Consider the following 27,828-nt stretch of genomic DNA (forward strand, 5'->3'; position numbering starts at 1 on the left):
ACTTAAAATGCTTTCCTGTTCTGTGAAGCCACTTGAGAAATCCTTTACATGTACACATGCATGACTATAGCTATTGCAACAGTGGTAAAGCAGAGATTTGAAACAAGAACCACTTGCTCTGACAATGCAGTGAGTCAGTGTTGAAACTGGAAAGTTGAGACTAAAGTACTCATGCCCACCTTAATGCAGAATACGGGGTGAAGAACTGTAACCTAGCTATACATGGATTGATGGAGTGACAAAGAACAGCTTAAAACTTCATAGACACCTTTGCTTTTCTCAGTAGAAGAATTTACTCTTTCTTTCTGGTCTTTTTTTTTTTTTCTGTAATTTGGGATTTTTTCTTTAGCCTCAATACAGGCAAGGTCCTTCTCAAACATGAAAGAAGGCTCTGTCTGAGAAACTCATTAGCCAAATTAGACATAAAATAATGAGGGGGTGAGAAGGAGGCAGCAAAGGATGGAGGTGGGAGGGGAAATGTGGACAAGGATAGCTAGAGACAGTTCTCTGCTAGGGTAGCTGATTAAAACAATGGTACAGTACCTTGACTAATGTAGAGCTAATTAAAACTGCATAGGACAAAGCACTTCTAAATATACTATAGGGATCAATCTTGCTATGGTAAATCCATCCCCAGTGAAATTTCATTGACTTCAATGGGTTTTCTTCTGGGATGAATTTGGACTGATAACCTAATAATTCTTTTCTGTCTTTAATTTCTAAGGACTTTTTGTCAGAAGCATGGCAAGGAACTTCAGTCTGGCTTTCAAAAGTGCTGAACACCCAAAACTCCTACCAAGGTCTCCTGGAATTACAGGTACTTGATACCACTGCTAATTTAAGCTGAATTAACTGTTTCCTGTTTGTTGTGAGTTTGCTTTGTGTAGCGTGCCAACACATCTGCAAAACAACCCCAAACCAACCTCCTAAATCTTCTGAGGCAGAAACTTCCTATGCATAGGTGCAACACCTCACACAAAGCAATGCAGAGCTTAGCAAAGGCCTCTAGGCAACAATGCAATAAAATTAATTAGTAAAAACAACAGTAAATTATAAATTCACAGCATCTGTATTTGCAGGGCAATGGAGAATATGTACTTGGGCTGGTTACTTTTGTTATCCAATTTCCAGCTGACTGTCCCTGGTCTGATTTGTCAAATAAATTTTATTCAATGTGTTCATAGTTTCTCTGAACTTAAAAAATGTATCTTCTTATACCCCTGCAAAAGCCACATTGAGAAACAGGAAAAAATAAATTAAGGCATCTTAGTGGAAGTTACAGCTGTCATCTCTGAGGTGTCCAAGACTATAATGGAAAACCACATCAGACTTTTTTTGAAAGCTTCAAGTGGAACAGAGAACATGCTTTTTGGAACATGTTCCCTTTTACTGCACTACTATTGTAAAGTCCCCTCTGCTTTGGCTTCCACTCCATGGAAGATGTACATCGTACAGATAATGACAGTGTTTCAATAGCACGCTTCTTTCTCTTATTTAACTTTTTGGCTTTAACTGAGAAAAAAACCCCAAGCAAACCAATTTCCAACAACAGAAACCCCCACCATTCAATGAATTGTGCTCTGGTTTTATTCTGAAGGCTGGCTCTGAGAGGAGGATTACCAGTTTATCTTTGTTACTTCAAAAAACAGATCTGTTCGATTACCCAAATGTTTGGTTTTAAAAAGGGCAGCTCCTGGGGATCTTAAAGAAATCCACAATGCAGCAGGGAAGGAATATAATAGACTGTTTTGGAAAAAAGTACAATGAGGGGAAAACATAACATACAATACATTTGGTGTGAACTTTTCCCAGAAGATTGCTTGAGCCTCATAGTTCACTTACAACCAAAGTACAGCGATGCTGGGCAGCCTGCCAGTTCTTGTTATTGTAGTACTGTGTGAGCCAGTTCCCTGGTGAAGAAAGAAAAGGAGAGAGAGAGAGAGACAGACTTTTCTTTGCCTTTCATAAGTGTCCCATACTTTCCTCTCTGCTCTCTCTCTGAACACTCCTTACATCAAGGTGCTTTGGGGCACCCTACACTGTGCAGATGTCGTGCTGCTCGTGTCGCATGTGGTACTGTCACAGTTCAAGAGGGCTGACACAGGGCTGTGTCGCCTCACTGCACTGGGGGTTTCAGATGACACCTCTGCCTGACAGTCTAACACCAAGGCACCCTGTGATATGCGTAGTGAGGATGAGTAACACCTTGTCCTCACAACAGAAGTATCTGGGAAGGAAAGCATTCCTAGGAGTGGGTGCCAGGCTAAGTTGCATGTCTACACTGAATTTTGCAGTCAGATGTGAGCCAGGATAGCTTGGGCTTAATACCATGATACCATGCTACAGATGCCAGTGAGGCATCTCTGAGTTGCTCAGAGCACTGGCAGACCTCCTTCATGTCAGCCTAAAAACAGCACACAGACACAGATGAGTTAAAGGCTCACAGTCTGGCCCTGAATGTATAGCAAAACTGAGTATGGATGAAAAAGGCCTCCCATGTTCTTGCATCTATATTCTACCTGGAAATTCATCCCAGAACATTTCAAAATCAGCAAACATGGCATGGGGTTGTTTTTATTCCACCCTTCCAAATCCACACACCTCCTCTTCTTGCTGATATGCTGCCTTGAACCCTGAAACTACAGCGCTCTCTGGGAAGCACTTACACAGCCTCTATCAGAAGCATGCTGGGCTCCCAAATGTGATAAGAAGCTGATAAAAATTATCTGGGCGTTAAAACAGCCTTAGTGGAAGAATGTTTAGCTAAATAGATACCATCTGTCCCTTTCAGAGAGCACGTCCTTGTTCTGCCCTGGCCTGACCACTGTGAGCTATTGCTTTTGTGGTGCAGTCCATGTGTGAACGGGCTGTTGTTCCCAGGACCTGGGGCAACTGTTTATGCAATGTGGACTTTATGAGAAACAGTTACAGTTGCAGGGATTTATTTTTTTTTAAGAGTTAAAGATTGGTAATGAAAACAACATTTTCGTTTAGTACAGAAAAGTACTGGACTGGATCAGCTCAGCTGAATGCTCATATTGGCCTGTACAGCACATTTCTCTGGGGTAGCCAAAGAGGGAAGGAATCCTGAAGAACTATAAGCAGCACACCAATTACCAAGAGAACTTTCATGTCAATAAAAAACAGTGCAAATATTTTCTAAGGGACACTAGCAGCTGGCACACAGCACTGACTACAGCTTTTTAATGCATTTTCTTTACCTCCTCATGACATAGTAGAACAGAGCATGGATAGACTGGCACTACAGATGGCTCATTGAGCTGCTATGCAAATACATAGGAAAAAGGTTAAAGACAAGAATCAGAGGGTAATTTGCTCTGAGAATGACTGCAGAAAACTTTGGAATTTGTGGGACTAAAGAGAGAGTGAAGTCTACCTAGAGGAAAATCCAGCAGAGCATGAAGGTCCCCAGTACAGAACTATTATCATACTTCCCCAGAGAGAAACAGGTAGTGAGATCTGCAGCGGGACAGTCACATCATCCAGCTAATCTAAGCAAATTCCAACTATATATTGTAAATGTGAATCCAAATGTCTGCCATGGGTGATATTGAGAGGTCAGGCTGCTTGAGCTACCTCACTGGGTTACCTAAAGGTAGACAGATCAATGCCCCATGATGGATGTCAGAGCCCTGAAGGCACTAGTGGTCCTTAATGCTCATGACTAGCCTAACTTGTGGCCTCCACTCACACCCCTTCCCATGGACCCAAGAGCCCCATCTCAGCTCAGGCCTGGGCCTGCATCTGTGTTTGACCTGTGTTGTAGGTAGAGTGGAATGGAAAAGTAGCATTGGAAGGGACATACGATGATCACTGATTCCAACTGCCTGACTACTTCAGGGCTGATCAAAAGTTAAAGCACTCTATTAAGGGCGTTGTCCAAATGCCTCTTAAACACTGACAGGCTCAGGGCATCAACCATTTCTCTAGGAAGCCTGTTCCAGGGTTTGACCATCCTCTTGGTAAATAACTGTTTCATAATGTCAAGTCCAAACTTGCCCTGATGCAGCTTTATAACATTCCTACATGTCCTGTCACTAGGTCCCATGGAGGAGAGTTTAGCACCTCCCTTTACATTTCCCCTCCTCAGGAAGCTGTAGGGAGCAGTGAGGTTGCCCCTCAGACTCCTCTCAAAACTAGACAAGCAGAAAGTTCTGAGCTGCTCCTCACAGGATATGCCTTTCAGCCCCTTCTCCAGCTTTGGTGCCCTCCTCTGGGCACACTCAAAGACCTTCATGTTTGTCTTAAATTGCGGGGCTCAGAACTGCACACAGTGCTCAAGGTAAGGCTGCACCCATGCTAAATACAGTAGGAAACAGGTGTGCCTGTGTCTAATGCTGACCCTGGAGCTTTCTCCCTAGTGGACCTCAGACCCATGTTGTAGCTGGCTTCTGGATGGCTCTCTCAGATGTATGATTTGGGGTTTTTTTTTCACTCGTGTCTTTGGTCCTGTCTACTTTAAACCTGATGGGTTGTTATGGCCAAAGTGCAGGGCCCGGCACTTCTCCTTGTTGAACCTCATAAAACTGGCCTTGGCCTGTTGATCCAGCTTGTCCAGATCCCTGCTTAGAATTAAAATCTCACACAGCACTTCACCATCACAGCTGCTGTGGGGGTCAGTGATGGCATTTCTCGGAGCAAAAGATTTGCTAAAGGGGGCAGGCAGGCTTCAGGGAACTGGTTGATCCAGATCATCAGCAATGGGTTTTGAGCTTTAATTGCCTGAAGATGCTGAGAATCAGGGTGGCTGCTGTAAGAAATTGGGATCTCAGGAAAAGAGACAAGGTTTCTTTCATTGCATGCCTTGACATCTGCAGAGGAAAGGAGATCCCATAGAGTCCCAAGAAGAGGGCATTGGCTTTGCAGGGGATTATGAAGGCTTTTGATTATTTACTTTAAGAGCTTTACTGTTTTTGTTGTTTGATAATGAGGCTGCTGTGCAAGCCTGTGTTCCTTTTTCTTTTAATTGCTTTTGATTCTAAAGTGAATCTATCACCCTGAAGGTGTGTGGCCTTGAGTAGCTTCTTCAGGCATAAGCTGTGTCAGCAGTGCTTTTAAGGCCTGGAGCAGGAGGATTGCAGAGGCATCTCTTCAAGGGAAGAGCATGAAAGTCAGAAAGACTTTCAGAAAGAGGATCTTCACATACAAGCCATTCCGTGATCCTGGAGTTAGAAACACTTCAAAGGTCAGACACAGTCCCAGCTGCCTTAGGAATATGTGAGACCCCTATTCAGACCAATTACACTGACAAAAAAGACCTAAGAGTATATGCAAAAATTAATGGAGGTTATAAATGTGTAGAACTCATTTATTTTTAAAGAATGTTACAAGATGGAAAGGATATTCTGTAGCTCTGAATCAGGTATTTCTGATGTAAGGAATGCGAGGAGAAAATTCAGAATTCATGTTCTTGGAATATTTTGTTTGAATATTTTGTATTTTGATTTTTCCTTTCCAACTTCACAATAGAAGATGACCAGTGGAAACAGCCTCCAAAGTGCCCAGTGACTGGCCCAAAAAAGGGTGCAATGGTTGGAAAAGTGGGTCCTCGAAAGCTGCTTAATTTCTGTGGCTACATAAGTAAAAGGTCAGAAAGGGCTCTGATGAGGACAGATGCCTGAGGAAGTGACATCGCTCTGATCAGTTTGGAGGACTGCGGCACAGCACCAACAGGTTGTGCTTTACAAAGAGCATGTATAGCACTGATATAAGTCAGAATAGTACTTTGATTAAAGTAATCTTTTGAATAAAGCTCAAAAATCCAAGTCTTGGGATGAAGTGCAGAAACTGAAGCCTGCTAGCCAGTTGACTGTTCATACAAGAAACTCTTCGAATGTTCACAGCTTTGGTCAGAGGACAGCTAGATAAGAGGTAAAATTCCATTCTGTTATTTGACATTTTCAGTATCAGACACTAGTGAGCACATTTCTTTCTGTTGTGGAGGGTAAAATGAAACTTCTCTTTGATGGGTGTCTCAGCTCACCCTTTACGAGTTGGTTAAAAAGGCTGATCGTAGGACCTGATCTATTTTCATTGCATGTGTTACGCAGATTTCCTTAAAAAGGAATCTTCTGCCTTAGCTAGGAAGATAAATAATGAGAAAACATCTGCTCTTTAAGCTCTGGACTGACCTATAAATCTTAATGACGTATGCAATCCCAGAAGCAGAAATCATCTACAGATTGCAAAATTCTCTCACTCTCTCATTTTGGTTATTTTTTTCTGTTTGTTGGGGGTTTTTTTGGTCTGGGTTTTGGTTTTTTTTTTCGGTTGGTTGGTTTTTTTCCGTTTTTTTTTTTAAAGCAATTTTATTGTTGTTCCTCTAATTCCTGGTAATTTGGAAGCCTGGGTGTGGGTTTTTCCCCCTCACTGTGTCATTATAACTGATAGGAGCTGGTGAGAGGAGGGCATGGCAACCATAATAACACAAGAGGGGTGGAACAGGCAGCTCTTACAAGGAGCTGACAGGCAGAGAATAATGACAGAGTAGAGGATGGATAACTAACAGTTTGGATGATTTACTCTTGAGAAGCTCTGGAGGGTGGGATGCTTCTTTGCCTGTTTATTTCAACCTCACATGCTGAAGAAATGAGTTTGCTTAGCTACTTTAATACTTCGCTGCATTTTCTCCTGCCAGGGAATGGGAATCTGCTTCTCTCTTCAGTACTTCCCTGTGGCCTGCCTCACAAAGGGAAGGGTGCTGTTAAGAATGACAAGATGTTCCTCTCTCCTTTTGCCTCTAGAGCTGCAACAGTAGCAAACATTCAAAACAGTGGTATCAGTGATGATCATAAAATTAAAGAGGCTAGAATTCAAACTGCTGTGGAAAATGTCAGGTTCAGTATGCAGAGAAGGATATCAGTGTGGAGCATGGCTCACCTGCAGCATGAGCTAAGAAAAGGAAACTCCAGACTCGATGATCCTTATGGGTCTCTTCCAACTCAGAAAATTCTGTGATTTCCCTGAGATGCTGCAAAGCAGTGGAGAGCCTCTCATGCAGCAAATCATTCTGATACCTCTTTGCTTACTGCAAGGTCAGGCTAATTTTATTCTCCATTTTGTGTTGCCTTAATCTAAACATTGGAAGAGGTGATGTTAGGGTAAAAGTCTCAGGAGACTGTGAGCAGCATATGGACCATTTCTCCTGATAAATCATAGAACCATCTGCATGCAAGTGGGCAGGGATGGAGTAATTCTTCTCCTGAAGCTGTTAAGATATCCTACTTCCCATGAGTCAGTATCCTTGGTCTGTAATTTCACAGATAGGTTTGAGGCTAAGATGCCTATGGAAATAATTCACTTACCTGTCCCACTCTGGGACAGGTGGGACAAGTCACATGGGCTGGAAACTCAACCATCTTCTGGGAGTGGTGCTCCCAGGGCAGAAATCACCCTCTTCTGAATTACACTAGAGAGACATGACTTCAATTCTGGAATGGCAGGGCACACAGGCACACTAAAACTAAGACAGTGTTTTATAGCTCGAATGGCAATTCAGGAGCAAGAGCTAAAATTAAACACATGGCGATGCTCTGTTTTGTTGTTTCCTGTGCCCTGAATACCATCTGCTTGAAAATCAGGTGAATAAAAGTGTTATTCTGAAGGGCTGCACTTATTAGATTGATATTTTCTTTAGGTGGAGCAAAGAATCTTGTCTAAAAGAGGATGTATTTAGGAGCCTAATCAGTAAATGCAGAAGAGACTGCAAACTGATCAGTGATCAGAGGAGGGTGAATGGGTTTGACTGACATCTGGAGTAAAGCAGTGCTGTGCTCTTTCAATTACAGGTTTAAGACTGCCACAATTGACAGATTAAAGGTGTTCACCCTAATCCAAAATTATACTTTCCTCAGTCAAATTGACCATTGTGTCAGCTTCAATTTGTTCAGATACGTCACCCACAGTGAGTGATTGGACTGATTCGCTTGCACACTCTTTGACAGGGTCCCTGTTTTGTGTTCACTCCTTACTCTTGCTATTTCCCTTGTCAGACAGATACTCCAGAGGCATTTCCATTATCTCCCATGTAGCTGTACCTCAGAAATGTACTGGACTGGAAAGAAAAATCCTCAGGCCAATTATTCTGACATAAACTCCACTTATCAGAAAGTACTAGAATATAAAGCATAAGTTAAAATAGCTCAAAAATAGGACACATCCATGCACACATATACACCCCAGGCAGACACCTAAGTAATGCTGTGCTCAGTCCCTGCCATGACTGAGTATGGATGAGCTCTTTTAAATAAGAAGCAACAAAAATGTTGCCTCAACATCCAGATCAAAACAGTCTCTCTGAGAATGGAAGTGCTTTAATTTAAAACAAAAGCAAAGAATTGTTTGCAGGGATCTGTCCTGGTTTTTTTCTGTTAGGAGCAGAAGTGGCCTAATGCTTGGAGAACAGTTACCCTGTAATCTTCCTGACTCTTTGAAAAAGGAAGAAAAACAATGTGTACTAATTTCTGAGAACCTTTCTGATGCTGATTTTCTTTGGGTGAGGAAACAGGTAAGAAGAGATGAGTTGCATTTCTTTCCCATAAGCTGAAGGAAAAAGAGGTACTCATCTCATAAGCAGAGAGATGTGAAGTGGCATTCAGTTAGTGAGTTTTACCTTTAGCCAGATTCATCAGGTGGGCTTTTCCTTCTGAGCCAGACTGAAAGCATGTCACATCCTCCTGCAGAAGTTTCACATGGGGAGGTTTTGGAGAGCTCTTAGTGGTGTAACTCACTTGAATCTTATTTTGAGGTGAGGTATAAATAATGGCTTGTATAAATAATGTCACTGTCCTCTCATATTATTTCTCATCTCTTCTAGTGTTTTGCTTTAGTTGGTTGGGGCTAGGGTGTTGTGGGCTTGGGGGGTTGTCTGGGGGTTTTTTTGCTGTTATTTTACTCCCCAAAGTATCCATGGATATAAAAATGAAATATTTTTGATCGGGTTACAAGTACATAAAAATGTCCAGTGTTATCTATCTCTGCAATCCATCTGTCACAGTTTCACACACACACAGACACAAACACACAAACACACACACACACACACACACACACACACACACAGAGCCATTAGTAGAGTTTCCAGGCACAGCAATATGTAGCCTTTGAAAGAGATACTACTGCTAGAACAAACATTACTTGCCTAGCCACTAAGGAAATCTTGCACTAAAGCTGAAGGAAGTTTTTTCCCCTCTGCTTGCCACAGCAATGCTGAGAGGGACTCATGCACAGGTTCCGTGTAGCTCGCAGGACACTGGCATGTGACAGAGGCTTGTGAAGCAGGATACTAAGGACTGACTGATACCACTTGTTATCACTGATAGAAAATCCTTTGCCTTCCGTTCTGAAAATTCCCATAATTAAAATACTTTAATTCTACAGGACATTTGCAGAATGTTCATAATTCTGCCGACATTTTGTCCAAAATACCACATATTCTTTGAAGGACACAGAGTGAAGTTGCTGGATTTTGTTTTGTAATTAAGGTTTGAATTTAGAAAATGGGGGTGTGGGGGGAGGTGGAACTGTACTCTTTCTCTTACGTTTTTTAGGCAGTTTTAACACCTTAGAGAATTGGTGTAGCTCTTTGAACTTTGGCACATACATTATCCCCAACCACAGCCATGACTTTGAGTTTTCTGTGTGCTTAAAATTATCAAGAGAAATATGAAAAGTGAAATATAAGAGCACAGCTGTACCTAGTGCTAATTATTCAATAGTTTCACCTATCTCTATGAGATCCTAATCATATGCCCTCATACATAACCCTCAGTATTTGTATACAGTGGCAAAATTTCTTTTTAATTACTGCTTTTCCAGCTTTCCATAGCCATGGCTCACATTATGTGGGGGTAAGGAAGGTGGGAACCATTCCTTCTGTCTCTTTGGATGTGCTTGCAGCCCTCATGCATAATAAGGCTGAGCAGACACTTTCCATTAAGAGATATGTCCACATGGGATGCAATCCATGAGGGGAAGCCTTGGAGCAGATATGGGTCCTTGTGTGTTTGTTGACTGTAAAAACAAACAGTACCACTGGAACCATTTATGTGACTCAGGGTTCAGTTTTACCAGAGATAAGCTGTTGCTGTCACTCCCCCTTTAAGACAGAGGTGAGAGATTTTGATAGGAAGAAGGCAGAAACAAAGAGGGACCACAGAAGTGAGCTTGTTAGGTCAGTAACAGTTAGTAATGGTTGGAAGCAGAGAAGTAAAATCATCAGAGGGAGCAGAGCAGGGGAAAAAAGCAGAAAACCATCACTGACTTGTCAAGATCTAAAAACCTTCTGAGAGAAGAGGCAGGCAGTGCATCAACAGGACTGAGCATCTGCATGTTCTAAGGAGAAACAAAGGTTGACACTTCTCTGCTTGATTGACAGCACCTTGGCCAGCAGAGACTCACAAGGTGGCTGCCCCATGGATACTGAGCATATGAATGCTTAGCCTAATAATGTTAGTCCTAGCCCACTGCTGTGTGTGTTAGCAATAAATAAGACTATTTTTATATATGGACAATCCTGCTTTTGGGCCTCTATGCCAGTAAAAGATACTCAAAATATCAAGGGTTACATTTAATGTGATCTGCTTTATTGTGCAGACTGCAGTACTGGCCTCAATTAATTCCTCCTTGAATTAGAGCATATCTGTTTGGAAAACAAAAATCCAGCCTCATTCTCTTTTGATTGAAAAGTTTTCCAGTGATCTATACTCTATTGTAGCCCTTGGGAAATAATTCCACTTTCATTATCCTGAATGTTAAAAATATGCACGTCAGTTTTATTCTGATTTTGACTGGTTTCAACTTCCAGCCACAGAATGTTGTTACATATCTGCTAAATTGAAAAGACCACATATTATCAGGTTTCTGCACCCTGTTTGAATGATGATTAAATAAGTCTTTTGCCTTCTCCTTGACATGCTAACCACACTGTGCCTTTCAGTCCGTACCCTAGCCATGTGCCCCAAGCCCATCATTATCCTGAATGGATACTTTCTGAATGCTTATCAGTGCTTCAACTCCCAGAAACTCAATATTGCAGAGATCATGCCACTACAAAACACAGGGAAGACACATGAGTGGCAGGAGAAACAGTATTTCCTGTCCGTAGAGTCATAGAATCATTAAGGCTGGAAAAGATCTGTAAGATCATCAAGTCCAACTGTCAACCCAGCATCACCACCATGTTCACCATTAAACCAGTTCCTCAAATGCCTTATATGCTTGGGTTTTTAACACTTCCAGGGATGGTGACTACAACCACTTCCGTGGGCAGCTTGTTCCAATGCTGGACAAATTTTTCCACAAAAAAAAAATTTCCTAATATCTAAACTGAACCTGCCCTGGCACAACTTTAGGCCATTTCATCCTGTCACATGTTACCTGGGAGAAGAGAGTGACCCCCACATGGCTACACCCTCCTTTCAGGCAGTTGTGGAGAGCAATAAGGTCCCACTGAGCCTCCTTTTCTTCAGGCTCAACACCCTCAGCTCCCTCAGCTGCTCCTCATCAGACTTGTGCTCCTGACCCTTCACCAGCTCCTTAAGATCCTTCTTGTGGTGAGGGGCCCAAAACCAAACACAAAATTTGAGGTGTGGCTTCACCAATGCCAAGTACAGGGTTGATCACTGCCCTGGTCCTGTTGGTCACACTATTGCTGATCCAGGCCAGGATGCCATTGGCCTTTTGGCCACCTGGACACACACTGGCTCATGTTCAGCCACTGTTGACGAGCACCCCCAGGTTCTTTTTTGCTGGGCAGCTTTCCAGCCACTTTGTCCCCAGCCTGTAGTGTTTGATCATCGTAGAGTTCTTTTCCAAGTGTAATGACTGTGATTCTATGACAGTTCATAACACAGTTATGTTTTGATCCATGTTGTTGATAAAAGTGTCTCATAGCAAAGTGGTAAAAATTAATTTTTAGGGTAGCTCACCCAAGTCTCACCCCCTTGACTGGTGTCATTCTGCTTTAACTTTTCTGAACTGACTCTCATGGTAGGCAAAACTCTGCTTACCTTGACACCTGTTGAAGCAAACCTGGAACCATGACAGGCAGGCAGTGCAATCATTGCACTGCAAGCCAGGTGAAATCCTGTCCACCTCTCAGACCAGACCAACACATGTGGATCTGGTTCTTCTTACCTTTTTGATGTTGTTCCTCGAACCCTGAGATAGAAATAGGGCCAAGAACTGATCCTTGGAGACTGGCACTCAAAACTAAGTGACTCCTGCTGCTCTTATGTTTGCTGGTGCCAACAGGCTTACTTCAAGGTTGCTAGCTTATGTTCATGGGCAAATGGTGACTTTAATGTTTCCTGACTTCCCAGTGCTTGTTCTTGCAACCTCTATGTTGTTATGGCATCTGTCCTAAAACCAAAATTATATATAAATGTGAAAATCACTCCTATAAAGCAGCAAGCAATGTAGAAGACAGTGAAGTGCAGGGGATTACAAGTGTCTCATATGAGGAATATGTTGCATTGACTAAACACAAACATACATTTTCCTCTGCTTTGTATTTTGGAATGAGAACGAGGGGGACAAATCAACAAAACAGGGATACCCCGGTGAAACTTCACTGAAGTCAGTACAGTTACACACCAGGGATGCATTTGGCTGATTCTTTTGCTAAAGGCTGTATGAAAGACTTAATATAGAGTTTCTGCATGTGTGAAGTGTATGCCAAGACAAACGCAATGTGCTAAATGGAACCTCTTGATTTATTTAAATAAAAAATACGTTACATAAAAACAGTGGATAATTGTAGTGGAATGGATCCAGACTGGAATCATCTGTCTCGTGTCTCCAGAGTGTCTGAGGAAGGGGCTGTAAGGAATATCTTGCTTGTATACCTAAGCAATGTAGGATATGCAGATAGCAGATAATTTCTTGAAACTGCTAAGATCCACCAAGGGACTCAGAGCTCTCTAGAAGACAAAGGTTATAATCAGATGTAAACCAGCTCTTTGGGCTACAGCTGATATGAACTAAGAGATTATCAAACAGCCCATTTTCATCAGTTATCTTCCTTACAGGCACTTGCCTCCCTCTCCCCTTGAGTTCAGATCTGCTGCCAGTATCATCATCACTCTGCCTGGCCAAAATGGTCAAATTACAAAAATAAAAATTACTATCCAAAGTATTAAAGATAAAGAAGCACAGTTTGCCTTAACCAGGTTGGAGTATAATCCTGGATGTGTGCTGTGGGCATGGTAGCCAACAATCATGACTTGGACTGGGCTAGAAGAGGCTGTATCTTGGTGTGGATCAGCAGCAGCCTAAACAGCATCTCTGAGCAGTCTTACTTCAGTGTTGGAGCTCCATGGACTTTCTCCTTACAACCCCTAATTTTCTGCTGACTGTGGAGGTACCTACAGCCCACCAGTGGCCTCTCTTCTGCCTGTGCTGACCTGCAAAACTCTAAGCCATGTAACTGTTGAGCTGTTCATCAGAAACCCACCTCACATCAGAGGTTTGGTGGGTTTCTCAAGCTCTGGGTTTCCCCTGTGTTTAATAGCTGTTATTAAAGCCCAGCCAAACAGGGGCTCCCAGAGCACACCTAAATTCCACTTGAGAGCTAGTGCTGGGAAGAGGAAAGGGGAGAAGAGACTGTGTACTCGGTATCTTCAGATATGAGAGACCCAGTTTTGAAGGTACGCCAGAACCTAGTGCTCCCACGTGCACTGTTGGAAGTGGTGCAAAGAAGCTTCCTCTAGACATGAAGCTGTTCCACTTAGCATGAAATAATTATGCAAATGCCTCTAGGAAGAGGTCAGGGTAATCGTAAAAGCCAAAGCCCATATTAACAGCACATCAGGTACACTGAGTGCATGCAGCTCCCACAAAGGAGCACAACAGAACAGAAGCCCTCAGCAAAGTCCTCAGCCAAGATGGGTCACTGTTAGGGATAAAAAGGCAACCTTGCGTCTGTGTATGCACTCACAGCCGGTGGTAGACTATTTTAGCTTTAAGGGTCTGTGATAGGAGGCAACCAGCAAGAAGAGAGTGGGAAACTACATAGGAGCTAAAGCACTCCAGGAAATTCCATCGAATCCCCGGATAGACGTTGTCTCACATGTTGAGAAGTGTGATGCTGCAGTACTGGAGGAGTTATCTTGGTTACACGAGTATTTCAGTATTGCTGTCTTTGGCGAAAGTACCTGTTAGAAGAGCAAGATGGAGTGACAGTGCTTGCATAAATGTATTGGGATGGAAAAATTCTAAAATATGGTTCAGAGAAAGAATTAAAGGTGAGATTTTCAGAACTACTTTTAGAAAGTTGGCACTCAATTCTTTCTCATTTCCAGTGGGAAAAGGGTATCCTAATTGGACACCTTTGAAAATGCCTCCTTTTTTTCAAAGGGATATAAATTCATTTTAATTAGTTTGTATTCTTCAGCCGTTTAAGCACTTCAGAAAATGTCACCATGAGTCAACAAAGATGTGCTAATCAATTACATCAGTGAGTTTAACATTAGCATCCCAGTATTAAATTATTCTTCAACATTTATTATACAGTTTCTAAAAGATGTTTTCTCCTATTAGACTGAGTTGTATGAAAAATAGTGGTACCAAATCCAAATGCCTAGGGCAGTGTAAATATCCTAACTTTGACATCCTGAAGTTTGAATACTGACATGTGAAATCATAATGTTCTTTCACAGCCTCATCCAGGGTCCATAGAAAATTTCTGATGACTCATGCAGGTCTTGTCTCAGGCTTTTAATATGGCTTTTTCAGCTCTATTTAATGCCTGACCTCATAGAGCTTTGTTCCTGTAACAAAAATCCTAGGAGATCTCATTCTGTCTGGTACCTGACTTCTGCCTGATTTCTTAGAAATGTCAAGGTAGTTTGCTAGCGTGGTTGAACTCAGAACAAAGCCTAAAGGCTGGTGAATACTGAGCTTCTTTAAACAAACACACATCTAAACAATAAAGTCTTGTAGAATATGCCACACATTAGGTTTTGGCTAATACTAAGCAACTGTGGTGAGAGAGTGAGAGCTTTCTGTTGCAGCGAAAGGTTTTGAGATATAAGAGTCATGCACATCTTAAAACACTAAGAAAGCATGGTGCAGAACGGGGCCTGTAATAACTTCTGATGCTGGGAGCCCATCCTGAAACAGGAGGGGACAACACTGCAGTTCAGCAGTCAAAGTGCTGGACTGGGTCCTTGGAGCTGCATACTTCACTCCTGGCCTATAAACCACACTGTATGAATTACTACAACTCTGCCAGCCTGAATTTCCCTCGGTTTAAAGAAAGAGAATGCCAATTTTTTCACAAAGCTCTATGGTAGGTGATTGTTTTGTTTGATTAGGACCAGCTTGCTCATTATTACTCAGACAGCAAGAAAAATTCAAGGAAGCGAGAATTTTTTAGACAGTGCCATTAATTTTGTTTATGGCATGTTACATGGTAGTGTAACAAACTGAAAAAACACAGCTCTCTTTGAACCTCACTTTCTTCCTTCACACAGAGTTTTTCAATTTCACAGTGCACAACTGATGCTGGAGGAGGGGAAGGCAGAGGGGAGAAGAGAAGTGATGATTTTGGCAGCGACACCGTTATGATTTGCTAAAATAGCAGTTGGCAAATCTGGTTTCTCAAATATCTCATGTTTTGTTAATTACTGACAGCTTTGTTTTTAACTGAACGTGAAACAATGTGGAGAAATGGGCAAGCCTGGCCCCTGACTCACCACTGCCTGGCTACGCTCGGCAGGTGGGAGCAAGCTGTCTCCAAGAAGGGGCTCGAGCAGTAATTAGTGCCCCAGTTCATGAGGTTCAGCAGATAGACACAAGCAGACAGTTCCTGGAACCCAGCTATGAGATGCCCAAAAGGAACTCTTTCCTCCCTATGCTCACTGGGCCAGTAAGAGATTAGAAATCATGCCAAAAAGGAACGTGAAGCAGGCTGGAGAGGTACCCCCTTCCCCAGACACAGTTTGATCTGGGTAACAGTGAGGCACAGGATGCCTTGGGGGAACTGTTGGCCTTGGTTCTGTCCCATTTGGAAAACTGGGAGGGATCTAGCTGCTCTAGACCACCAGTGGCTGGAAGCATCCCTTCAGGAGCCAGGGGTTTACCTGGAAATGCATCTTCAGGGGTAGGTGGAGCCCAGTCACTTTATCCATGTTTGCTTCAGACCAGGGACCACATCCCATGAAAAGCAGCAAAGTGTGAGACTTCAGGATGTCAGAATTAAGTGTGGGCAAAGTGGACCAGAGTAGACACTCCTCTTGCAGTTCATCTGTCAACATGTCCTGGCCACCTGGAAGTTCATGTGGCGCATATCTCCACATACTTTCATCTCCACTAAATCTGAGTGATGCTCAGTCTTCATGGGTCGACCAACACAGGGCAGGCACAGAGCATGGACTCACTGGGCAAGCTTGAGAGATGCACTGCGGACTGGGAACTCTCAGGCAGAAATCTGGGAGCTTTGTAGGAGCAGGAGCTTGTTCTGCAGGTAGTGCCCTCCCTGCTCTTCTCCAAGTGAGCATGATGGACTCTGGTACCAGGACACAGGGAAATTCAAAGACATAGAAAACAGGAAAATTCAAATCTAATGAAAGACAGATTATTTCTTCTGCCCGCATGCATGTAATTTACCTCTTCTCTGCTCCAGGAAATCTCAGGGGCCAAGAACATAGCAGATTTTTTTTTCAAGGACCTGATACTTAATGATATAACAAAAATATCCAGCCAGTATAATAAATTTGACAAAAGCAGAAGAAACACTTCAAGGTTTATACCCATTTCGAGTGAGTGGAGACCAGGACTAAAATATTACTGGGAACAAGGGTTCCTAAGGATGCTTGTGTGGTGACAAGATGCTGGAGTAGCAAGACTGCAGGCCATGTAAAGCTATTCATGCATAACTGCGCTCCTAATGATCCTGTGGTAATTTAATTTTTGACCTATGTTTATTGTACTGGGTAAATATCAAATCTGCTTTTTGCTTCTTTATTAGCACAGCTCATCAGGCTGTGTGTGTGTGTGTGTGTATGTGTGTGTTTGTACATGCACAACACATAGACATAATTACACATAAGTCCTTTGGTGTCACTTTTCCCAGAGCAGAGTGACACTTTGCATACGAAATGAATTTTTATAGAAATAATGCTACAGAGATAATTTTTTCCGACCATTTTTTCCTCTTTACTAATACATAGGAGAAATGGAAACAGTGAGTCAGAATATATCTGTAATCACATGGCATGAAGAGAAATTCAATTTCCAAAATGCTGAGCTTTTTGTCTCTGTGCAGAAGGAAGTCTGTAAACTTGAGCTGTACAACGCACATCACAGATCTGGCATTCATGACTGATAAACTGTTTTGAGAAGCAGCAGCATCTCAGCCCTGACTAGACAAAGATATTTTGCAACAGTCCTCTCACTGAAGTTAGCTGGAGCTAAGGAAGTGTTCTGGGAAATCAAGCTTGTACAGTGAAAGCAGAGTGCTGGGAATACAGGCTGCTAACTTTGACTCTTCCACGAACTCATTGCTTGACCTTCAGCACAACAGAAGAAGGACAGGAGTCCAAGAGTGACCTGGGACTGCTTTTCCATCATTGAGCTGTCCCTCTTTAACTAACACTTGTTCTTCTTGCTATGCATCAGGATCTCATTTCCTCAGCCAAAAATAAAAAGGCAGGGGGGAAAAAATGTCCTATAAAGGGATCCTGAATTATGAAACCCAAGCCCCAGACCCAGAAAACCTCACTGACAGGTTTCTCCCTTTTTATACAATGGAGAGGAGGAAGTATTAGTCAGTGAACTAAGATTTCACTGATAAAGCATCAGATAATATTTCAGTCTGACTTCTTATCCTGCACAATGCCTCGTGCCCCCCTGATGCTGTCTAGAGAGGAAAGGCAGCCCTTCTGCCCCACAGGTGGGAAAGCCTCCTTGTCCCACCACCCAGTGCTCCTCCGGGATGCTGCCACAGCTGTCCCTGGCTCCTCCACAGCATCGCAGGCAGAGGTGCCTGCCACGCTTCCCTCTGGCAGGTCATTGACTTGGCCTCTAAACAATGAAAGTTTATGCAAAGAATGGAGGGAAGAAAAAAAAAAGAAAAAAAAGGATGAAGAAAAAGCAAAGAAAGAACTATGTGATGGCTGGGATTGAGGCAAAGAAAAAAATTACAGGAGTGCAAAGTACAAAGGGGGTTAAAAAAAGGAAAGAGAGAAAAAGAGATGGGAGACTTGAATAGCATTGAACATTTGAATTTCTTTTGTTTGAGAAGGTTTTTTTTTTTTAAGGGTGCTTGGAAATGTAAAGGGCTTTCTTTTTTTCATACAGATGTTCTCTATACATTTTTCCAATTAGAAGAATCTCCTTTATATATTTAGCACTATTTAGAGGGTACTGGGAAGATAAGGCTGCTGAGGAATGCTGCAGGCTAAAGCTAGGTTTTCCAAACTGGCTTTTGTTGCACCAATGTGAATCACTTAATAATTCATATTTCAGAATACATTAATGCAAATGATAATTTTAGCTTGCTATTGAATTTTTAAATATGCACTACAAGCAATTTATGTTTCTGTTCATTTTGCCAGGTAAAACTGTTTAGACGTTTTTAACATATGCTTGGTTTCATTCATCATATATCATTCCATTGTTTTAATTTGGGGTAATTAAAAATTAGGAACATCACAAATAATACATGGAGCCCTGTGTTCACAGAAAAATAACATGGAACCGATGCTCAATCTTACAATTTGAATGAAAGACATTTTTCAGTGATGCTGCAGTAACAAAATAGCAGTGTTTCTGAAGTTAATCTATATCTAAATAATAATTACTGTGATTAATTGGTATCTCTTTTTCTTGAAATCATTAGTGGGTTTTTTTCTGGAATTTTTTTGTTTAGACTTACAGGGAATATTTGGTGTAGGAAGGACAAACATGTTGTTCCTCTCCTACTGAGCTGGCTAGATAATTAGAAGACTCAAAATCAGAGGTTATTGAAGATTCACTTTCTCTTTTTTTGTTTCTGGAAACTAATTGTCAGCTTTGACCCCACATTTCAGAGACACAGTGGGAGCTGAAGTGGCACACAAGCTGTGTGACCCAGAGTGGCCAAGCTGGGCTTTTCCCAGGGAAAGGTAAGCAGCTCTGGGATTCTTGCATTGCCCGTCATCCCTCCAAGGTCCCCAGGGAAGCCAGTCCTGGCTGCCCAAGTGACCGTGGCCCAGCAAGGTGACACTTGGTAGGGGTACATTTAAAGCAGTGGCTGGGGACAGGGGATGCAGAATCCTGCAGCATGTTGTTCTTTCATAAACAGTGCATGTGCCCTCTGTGACTTGTTCCAGAGAAATAAAATGTCCATAGAGAGGGCCAAGGAGGGAGGAGGACATCCTGAGGCCCAGCTGTGCCTTCTCTCTTCCTCAGGTTTCTGACTGTGGCTCTCCAGCTCCAGCATGTCTGGGAGGACGTTAACTTGGCTCTTGCCATGTTCAAGGGGTCAAGTAAGTTCTCTCCCATTCAACCATGCCTGTAACAAAGGACAAGAAAGAGACTTCTGAAGCCCTTCTACACCTCTGGGGAAGATGCACCACCACCTCACCTTCCCACTTTATCCTGCTGGGCAAAGGAAACAAAAATTGATGCCCTCCATCCCTTTGCAGGACAGCAAACCCATCTTTTACCACCAGTAGTCCCAGACTGCATTCCACAAACACTTACTTGCCCCTGGCTTTCCTCTGGCCACCATGAGTGCTCAGCTATGATAACGTGGTAGCATTTCCTAGATACGAGATCTACAGCCAGATACAACCCACCTAACTGTGGGACATATCCCAGAGCTCCCATATGCAAATCTCATTCTGTACTTAATCAAATATCATCCATCCGGGGAGAGGAGGAAAAGAAAGAAATGGAGGTGCTATTAGAAAAGAAATGGTAATGAGAAGAAAAGAGATATCAAGGAATGAAAACAATTTGTTATAAATTAATATTACAACCTGGGGATATAAATATGTCTGGTTATTGGAACGCACATTCTCCTCCTTAAACCATTGCTTGAAGCATTAAACTTCCCACGACATGCTGTATTGGTCAATGTATCTCTGTAAGAAGGTGCTTTGTATCTCAGAGGTAGCATAAGAGCCATTAGATGTGAGTGTTGCTATGGTAACTGCTCTTTTTTTTAATTGAATAGCATAGTAAGTAGTCTTGTAAAACCCACCAACCCGTAACTTGCTGGTGCCCTGAGGCAGCATTAATGGAAGCACCTTTTCTTTGTCTTATTTCCTTCCTAGAGAGACGCAGGTACCTCTGCATAAGCCGCATCCTTACAAGGTAATAACTGTGCCAGGAGAATATGTTCTGATGCCTTTTATTAAGGGGATGGTAAACAGAAGGTCAGGTAAGATACACCAGCTTTATTCCTAGTTACTTTATACATCATGAGGTATGGTAAAGGGAGAAGACTCTCCCTTTCTTTTCCAGCTGAGATGGAAAAGCCAAAATCTTTTCCTAATGTGTCATCATTCACTTCTTTCACACAGTGCACACCCCCACCCCCACCGCAAGGCATGGTGCTGTATTGCAGCCAGTCAGTGAACCATCCAGAGGAAGCCTTCCAGTACACCAGCCATTTGGATGAGAGGACTTTTGTTTGGTGTAACATTTACTGGTTTCCTCTTTCTGTTGACATGTGTCAAGTGGACATGTCAGGTGTGACTCTTTCTGAATCTCTGAGACCTTCTGCTTTTATAGTACTTTTCAGAAGATCAGTGATCTATTTGACTGCTGAGCTGGGTCACCTGCCTGGATTTTGGATCCTCCCTAGTTCTTGCCTCTATTCATGTTTTAAGTCAGTAGCAGAGTATTTTTCTAAGCTCATGAATACCAGTCCTTCTCCAAGCAGGGAAACTCTCTCTCTGGTTGAACACTTATTCAATTTGGTAAAACATACCAATTTTTCAGCTTCAGCTCCAGAATTCCCCTTACCACTGCTGATAAGCATGCTTTATTACAGTTCTGCTGCGAGATTCTCTGCATGGGGCTGTATCTCCAGTTTCATTGTCCTTGTCATGTGAAGTGTGCTCATACACCCTCGCCCTTTCCCTGCCACCCTCTTGGCCTCGGCACAGTTTTGACATTGCAGATGGTTTGCAGGCAGATCCTGCCCCTGGCTGGCCAGAAGAACTCCCACAAGAACCTGGGATTGCTGTCATTTCTCTCTTTCTTCTCTGTGTTTTTATGTTTATAATTCCCCATGACCAATCATCCCTATGCTATTCTGTGCGAGCCCACTGAAAGGAGCACTTCATCGTGATGAAAAGGAGATCATCGTCTTTAATGCCAAAAGAATAACTAACCTTAAGGCTTCTTTTGTTTGGGATTTTCATTTATATGTTATCTGGGGCAAAGTCCACAGCTGAGATTTTTGGTAATCCCCATTCAGGTGCTGCCAAACAAGGGTGGCACTGACAAAGATATTTGAGATAAGCAATTTTTTTTTTACCTTAAACGTTTCCCAGTCATCTAAAAGTTCTGCTTTGCTTTGATTGTTGCATGGTTTTAGTTTTGGCAGGGCTCAAACTGATCAGATCCAGAACTATGGGCTATTGTACCTAAGTCTTCCAAGAAGCTCTCAAAGCACCTGACATACGCCCACAGGATTGAGTTGCTTTCTTTTAAAGTGCTGTTGAGGGAGTGGCACTCTCCCACCTCCAGGCTGTATCCCAGGTGGGGCACAGCAACCCCCCAACTTTGCTAGTTTTCCGAGCAAAGTTGCTCCACTGTGGGAAAAACAATGCAGGATTTATTGGGTTAGACTTTGCTCCAAGGCTATGTAGTTTTTCAATGACATTTTGATGTCAAATAAAAAAAAGATAGCCAGAAAAGCTGCCAAATACAAATCTCAGCTTCAGACAGCTGTAAACTTTGGGTACATTAGAGATAGGAGCTGAGCAGTATTGTCAGAGCCTGTGATGTATTTATTAACCAAAAGTGAGAAAATTTATCCCGCTTCGGAGAACTGAAGTGAACTTTGGGTGTCACGTAAGCCTGGTGTTGCTCTGCCATTTGGGAAGTTAATTTCCTCCTAGAAGGAAGTTACGGCCTTTAATCAAAGGCTTGTGAAAAGTGACTCATTTTGCTAGGTTGGCAAAGGTTTCTAATTTGTTTTGATATTTTTGGTTCTATCCAGAGAATGTCTCTTATTGGAAAAGACAGATTAAAGAAATAGATAAAAAAAGAGGGGGAAATGCTTGATGTGCACTTGAGGTGCCCAGATTTGTTGAAATATGAGCTTGGAAAGTCTGAGTGATCTTCACATTCAGATCACAATTTCACTGTAAAAGAAAGGTCACTTTTGCTTGTATTCTGGGGCAGCTTTTTCTCTTTTGTCCCCTTGGTAAGATCTCTCCTTTTGTATTATTATGGATGTACCTTGGTTTTGAACTTTTCCTTTTTACTGTTTTTTTTCTCTTTTTTCTTCTTTTTCTTCTTTATGGACAAAGGACTGATATTTCATCTTATAAAAGATTTACAAGAAAAAGATATAATATATGCACCACTGTGGAAAAGCATGTCTCTGTTCATACCTTTGCATTTTACAGGAAAATATGTCATTCCTTTCAGATCCATGAATTAAGATGCACTATTTTTTGCTGAAGGCTATTTTAAATTAGGCTAATAAATTGCTGCTCTCTGCCTTGCGTGATAATGCATTACATTATCTACTGATGTACATGTATTGTTTGACTCTAATGGTGTGGAAATTAAATGTTAGACATGGGCCAGATGTTCCTATAGATGAATATGAAGTATGACTCTGTCGTAGCTGAGTCTCAATGGGACAGAAGGTAAACGGTGAGGTTTTTTGAACAACAGCAACAAAAATCTTTAAGTGGGTCACTTGCATCCACACCCAAGATCCAGCCCTAACACTGAGCTGTTGAGCAGCATTATCAACCTGAGCTCTGCTATTATTCCTCAGCCAGAGCCAGTGCCTTTCTTACTTCAAATGCCTCAATGCTTAAACAGCCACAAAGAACGGCTCATAGAGATGGCAAATGCTTGCTGTCCTTGTCAGATTGACAGACACAGCTCAGGGTGCATCCCTGACTCCTGCCTTAGCTACAAACATTTTGAAGCTTTCCCTCTGCCCTTCCCCCTCTCCTTGTGTATTTTCATACAGTGGCTGAGGGGGCAAACAGATGTATGTTACAGTGAATATTAATGAAGGTCCCCCACTGGCATCTCCTCTTGGAAAAGGCAGGGGGAGAACAGTTTACAGTCTCACTCGCAGGGCTAAATTACCCAGTGACTCATAATCTAAGTACTAGCAGAATGCTGCTGAACATGGGTATTTAGGATATTTGATAATGATGGACAGAGGCGTTTTCAAAATTGGTAATAAAGCAGCTTTGCTTTGGGAATGCTCTGACTCACTACAGCTCACTAGCACCTACAAAAATAATAATCCTAACCATGAGATTAACCAAATGTTTGTGTTTGTGTGTGAGGTGGGAAGGAAGGATGGAAGGAAGGACAATTTTTTGCATTATCAGTAGAGGTCTGTAAGCAAACCAGAAGGACTCTTGGGAGCACTGAATTGGTAATGAATGGATTCCTTATCACTAAAAAAGAGAGATGAAATTTCTCCTTTTTTTGACAGCCCTGATTGCAGGACTGGCCCCACTTGACCACTGCTCTCAGTGTGACTCTGTACTGAGGACTTCTTAACACTGCCCCAGCACACAGATGGCCCCAGACTGGCACAAGAGCGAGGGTGGCGAACTGCAGGATGAGTGTGGGAATGAACAGCGGCATGCAGGAGCAGGAAACAGCTTTACAGCCAAGGAAAGGGGTTGTATAACTGCTCCTGGAAAAAGATGCCACAAGGTAGACTGAAGTGAGATGAAGGAGAGCTGGCCATGGCCACAGCACCACATTGTTGCTGAATGGGCAGTGGTCCTCAACTATGTCTCATGAGGGGATGAAATGGTCAGTCATTTCCAAGGCAGAGGGTATATCTGGCTTGAGAATTCTGAGCTGCTACTGTGTCCTACCCCAGTCTGCTGTCAGGCTAATATTTCTGCAAAGATTTTGGGTATAAGCTTGGTTTTTTGTGCCCGAGCTCACCACAGGCCAGGGATTGTAAAGAGCTACGTTATTTTCCCTGCTGAATGTGGCAGTCACCCCCAAGAGCATCAGACCCTGACAGCGAGCTCCTTGCCACCCACATCCATGTCCACCACAGTTCTGTGGGATGGTGGAGGGAAGATGAGCACAGGGTGTATCCCACTGCAGTCCACAGACATCAGTACCCATGTCCTGGCTGTCAGAACCATGAACAAGCCCGAGTCCCCATCAGGGGTGATGCCACAGCACTGATTCCAGGTGAAAGGCAGCATCAGGTCTTCAGTATGTCATTTGTAGAAAGCTAGGATCATTCCCCATCAAGCTGGAGTATTTCTTGGGCCTCTTAAGTGGCAGGCACTGTCAGATATACTGGAGAATGTTTTCATCACAGCTAACAGAGGGCTATCCAGATTGCTCGTAACTGTTTTTAGCACAGTAAACATGCAAACCAAGTGCCTGGGGAAAGAAAAAAAAAAAAGAAAGAAAAAGCCTGTCCTTGCAGTAGCTGATCATTTTTAATTAAATCTCAATGTATCAATCTAGTTACTGTGTGAGAGGGAGAGAACCAGCCTTGAATGGTTTAGGACGTGGGTGATCTGAGATGCTCTGTGACCCTGTGCAGAAGCCCAGTGTGGCCAAGGCACTCCTTCTGCCAGCAGGAGGACAAGGCACAGGGCTGGAATGGTCCTGCCAGCCTGGCCTCCACCAGGCAGCTCACGGGTCGAGAGAGTCTGTCAGAGCCTGGAGTAGGTTTCTTCAGGAGATGATGTGGTTCCCTGCTTCACTGAGCCTCCATGGAAAGCAGGGTTTGTGGCCTTTGGGTGTCCTGGATGGTACCATGAGAAGCATGAGCACTTCTTCCCAAGCTGCTGCAATGCCAGCTTCCTCCCCAGTTGGATGGAGCTGAGCATGGCCCAGGAAAGCTGGCTGCCATGGCAGGTCAGAACCATTTGGGATGGGACAGAGCTTGGGGTGCTCTTGCTGGGCACACTGTACCCTGGGCATCTGCAGTGCCTCTCCTCAGTGGATGGGGGTAGAGTGGGTGGGGAGTGAGTTACCTTTTGGCTTCTGGGCTCAAGGATCAATCCCTTCCAATGAAACTGGTCCACAGTACTTTAAAATGTGAAGGTAGAGAGGGTTCATCCGATGAAATGTGATGTTTACTGCCTTCACATCTTTTCTCTCTCACAGTTAGCTGTGTTCATGAATGAAGAACGAAAAAAAATGCAAAGACAGTTGCCAGTTTTGATACCAGTTTTGGGTCTGAGAGGAGGCGGGAGGGGGAGGGAATGGCATGTGTTCATCTGCATTTCAAGAACAATGAGCCTCAAACCTGAAATTATTTCCTATTTAAAAATAGTGATTAGCTAGAGCCAATTTACCTTACCGTATAGTGTCCAGCATCTGAGCATCTGAGCTGTGGCCCTCTTTGAGCAAGATGATCTCTGGAGGTCCTTGCCAACCTCTGCCTTTCTGTGATTCTGTGATCTCAGAGATGTTATAAACTGAAGCCTCTGATGCCCTGTTGCAACAGGGAACTGAGGCACAGAGTAATGTACCTAGGTATACAGTGGTCTGGTTGTGTGCTGAAAACCACTAACAGGACAACTTAATGTGCAGCCCTGCTCCCTTAAACAAGCAGCCAGAGATGATCATATGGCCTTTGGATGGCACTTGTGGCTCAAAATAAGGGTAGAGGCAGCCCTATCTGATCTATGAGAGCGCCTGTAGTGGCCTTGATTTCCTATTGAGGTACCACAGACCAAGAGAATAAGTTTCTTGAGCATCTCATAATGCTTCTCTTGTTTTTCACATGGAATGTACCTTATGTGTTAATTCATTTTCTTGCAACTTACATTTCAAAGGTCTATAGCTCCTTAATACACCTTAAGAAGCCATCAGGTTTTCCATGTTCACACAGTAAGCAGGTATTTTGGCAACAGCACCTTCCATTTACTGCAGTGGAAAAAACGTCATCAATTCTTAATTCAGTGGAAACTACTAAATTTAAAATCCTTAGATTTCCTGGATCCAGGGAAATGCAGGGCTTGATTCTGCATCTATCAATTGAATGGGAATATTCATCTATGGAACCAAGACTTGCCCCTGATTAAAGGAGCTTCAGACTAAATACAAACAGTATTTAGTGTTGGGGGGGAGGAAGAGGGAGGAACCAGCCACATAAATATTATCTTTTTCTTATAAAGGTGAGCTGTTGTCATTCTGGAAACCTCATTTTGCTATAGGTCTCTATGTGCAACTTTCCCTGAGGGAGACGGGTGGGTTTTTTCTACATATTTGCCTCATAATTCTACATCCTTGCTGGTTGCATAAATTAAAGTGGTATGATCACTGTGTTTGTTTTCATGATTTCTTACAGGTCAAAGGAACTCCCATGGCAGTCAGGCAGTAATACAAAACTAATGTCAGGCATTTTCTACCTCTTCACCAGAAGGTGCCAAATGATCTTGCACATGAAGTTCTCTCCTGTCTGTGACAGGTTTGTGATGGGCTTGCCTTCTTCTGAATGGCACATCCTCCACTTTGTAGGATTTTCTCCATGTCTGTGCTTTCATGGTCTCTGCAGAAGCTTCCATGGAAATTCTTAAATGAGAGCTTGTCCTTCCTTCCTTCCTTTCTATGATAAGGACCTGTGGCCAAGCAAAATTGAGCCAAGATCTCCCAACTCACAGTTGCCACAGTAAGCAATATCCAATCAGAACTGCTACTGTACAAGGCTGAGCACATTTCAGCTGGTGGTCTGACCGACTGACCACTGCTCACATAAGCCAGTCAGCCCTCCCATTCCTAAACAGCTTCAGGTGGAACCATTACTTAATTACAAATGCCTTGACCAGTCCCATCAATGTGGGAAGCCAAGACCACAAAGACTTTATAAGAAAAGTCAGCATGACTCCAAATGAAAAACCTACTCTGCCTTTTCCCTTTGCTCTCTAATTTCCACTGCAGATGCATGGCCTGGTGAGTCATGGCACATGCACAGCACATTTGTATATGAAATAACTTGCTTCTTCTGCTCTTCCCCCTGCTACAGCTGTTTCCTCACCCCCACATCTCATTCTTCTTCCTAGATCTTGTTCACCAAAAACTTTCTAACAGCAAAAGAAAGAAAAAAGGAAAGAATTTTCCAAAGGCCATCAAGCTGTTACAACAGTTCAAGGGTTTAGCATGGATTTGACTTTCAGCTTCAGCCCAGGACTGTGAGCACGAGCTCTGACTGATGATGTGAGCAATCTCTCTGCCACGCTAAGCTAATCACAGCAAGCCAGCTTGAAGTGTCAGTGTATGATGGACAAATGCTGAATGGCAAAACAGATGGGAAGTAATAAGTCTTTATTTTACATTGTGAACCTACCAAGTATAGTTTGCTAGTGGTGAAACCTCTGCAAATACATCCCTGTAGATAGTCTGAATATGGCCTCAGTTCAGAGCTGCTAAGTGAAATGCTGAACAATGGATTCCTCTTTTCAAACACATTTTTGTTAAAAAAGAAAGTTGAGGTGAAACCGTTCAAGTGTACAAAGTGCTTCAGATTGGACTCTTGGCCCTAGGTGTTGGAATTCTGTCCCATTGAAAGTGACTTTGACAAAATGCTTCCAATCACCCTCCTCATGCACCACAGGGAGTGCAGCCATGCCTACACAAATAAATAATTGTTGCATCTGAAGGGGAAAGTTCAGTGAGCTG

At 42.8% G+C, this 27,828-nt stretch overlaps 2 long non-coding RNA genes across 3 annotated transcripts in view; one reads left to right on the forward strand and one right to left on the reverse strand.

The window, feature by feature from the left end:
• The first annotated feature begins 500 nt into the window (after positions 1 to 500).
• On the forward strand, positions 501 to 22,686 carry LOC116446507. 2 transcript variants are annotated; one of them, XR_004241256.1, is made up of 6 exons: positions 501 to 621; positions 725 to 817; positions 5,774 to 5,892; positions 19,053 to 19,127; positions 19,414 to 19,490; positions 20,283 to 22,686. It is a non-coding gene; the product is annotated as an uncharacterized LOC116446507 (long non-coding RNA). The 2 variants fall into 2 exon arrangements; XR_004241254.1 differs by lacking the exon at positions 5,774 to 5,892.
• Positions 14,305 to 27,828, reverse strand: part of LOC116446515 — a 115,418-nt gene continuing 101,894 nt past the window's right edge. Inside the window, exon 3 of the long non-coding RNA XR_004241257.1 lies at positions 14,305 to 19,516. This is a non-coding gene — a long non-coding RNA (uncharacterized LOC116446515). The remainder of the gene's footprint in view (positions 19,517 to 27,828) is intronic.

The sequence above is a fragment of the Corvus moneduloides genome, chromosome 1, assembly GCF_009650955.1.
Source record: "Corvus moneduloides isolate bCorMon1 chromosome 1, bCorMon1.pri, whole genome shotgun sequence".
NCBI lineage: Eukaryota > Metazoa > Chordata > Aves > Passeriformes > Corvidae > Corvus > Corvus moneduloides.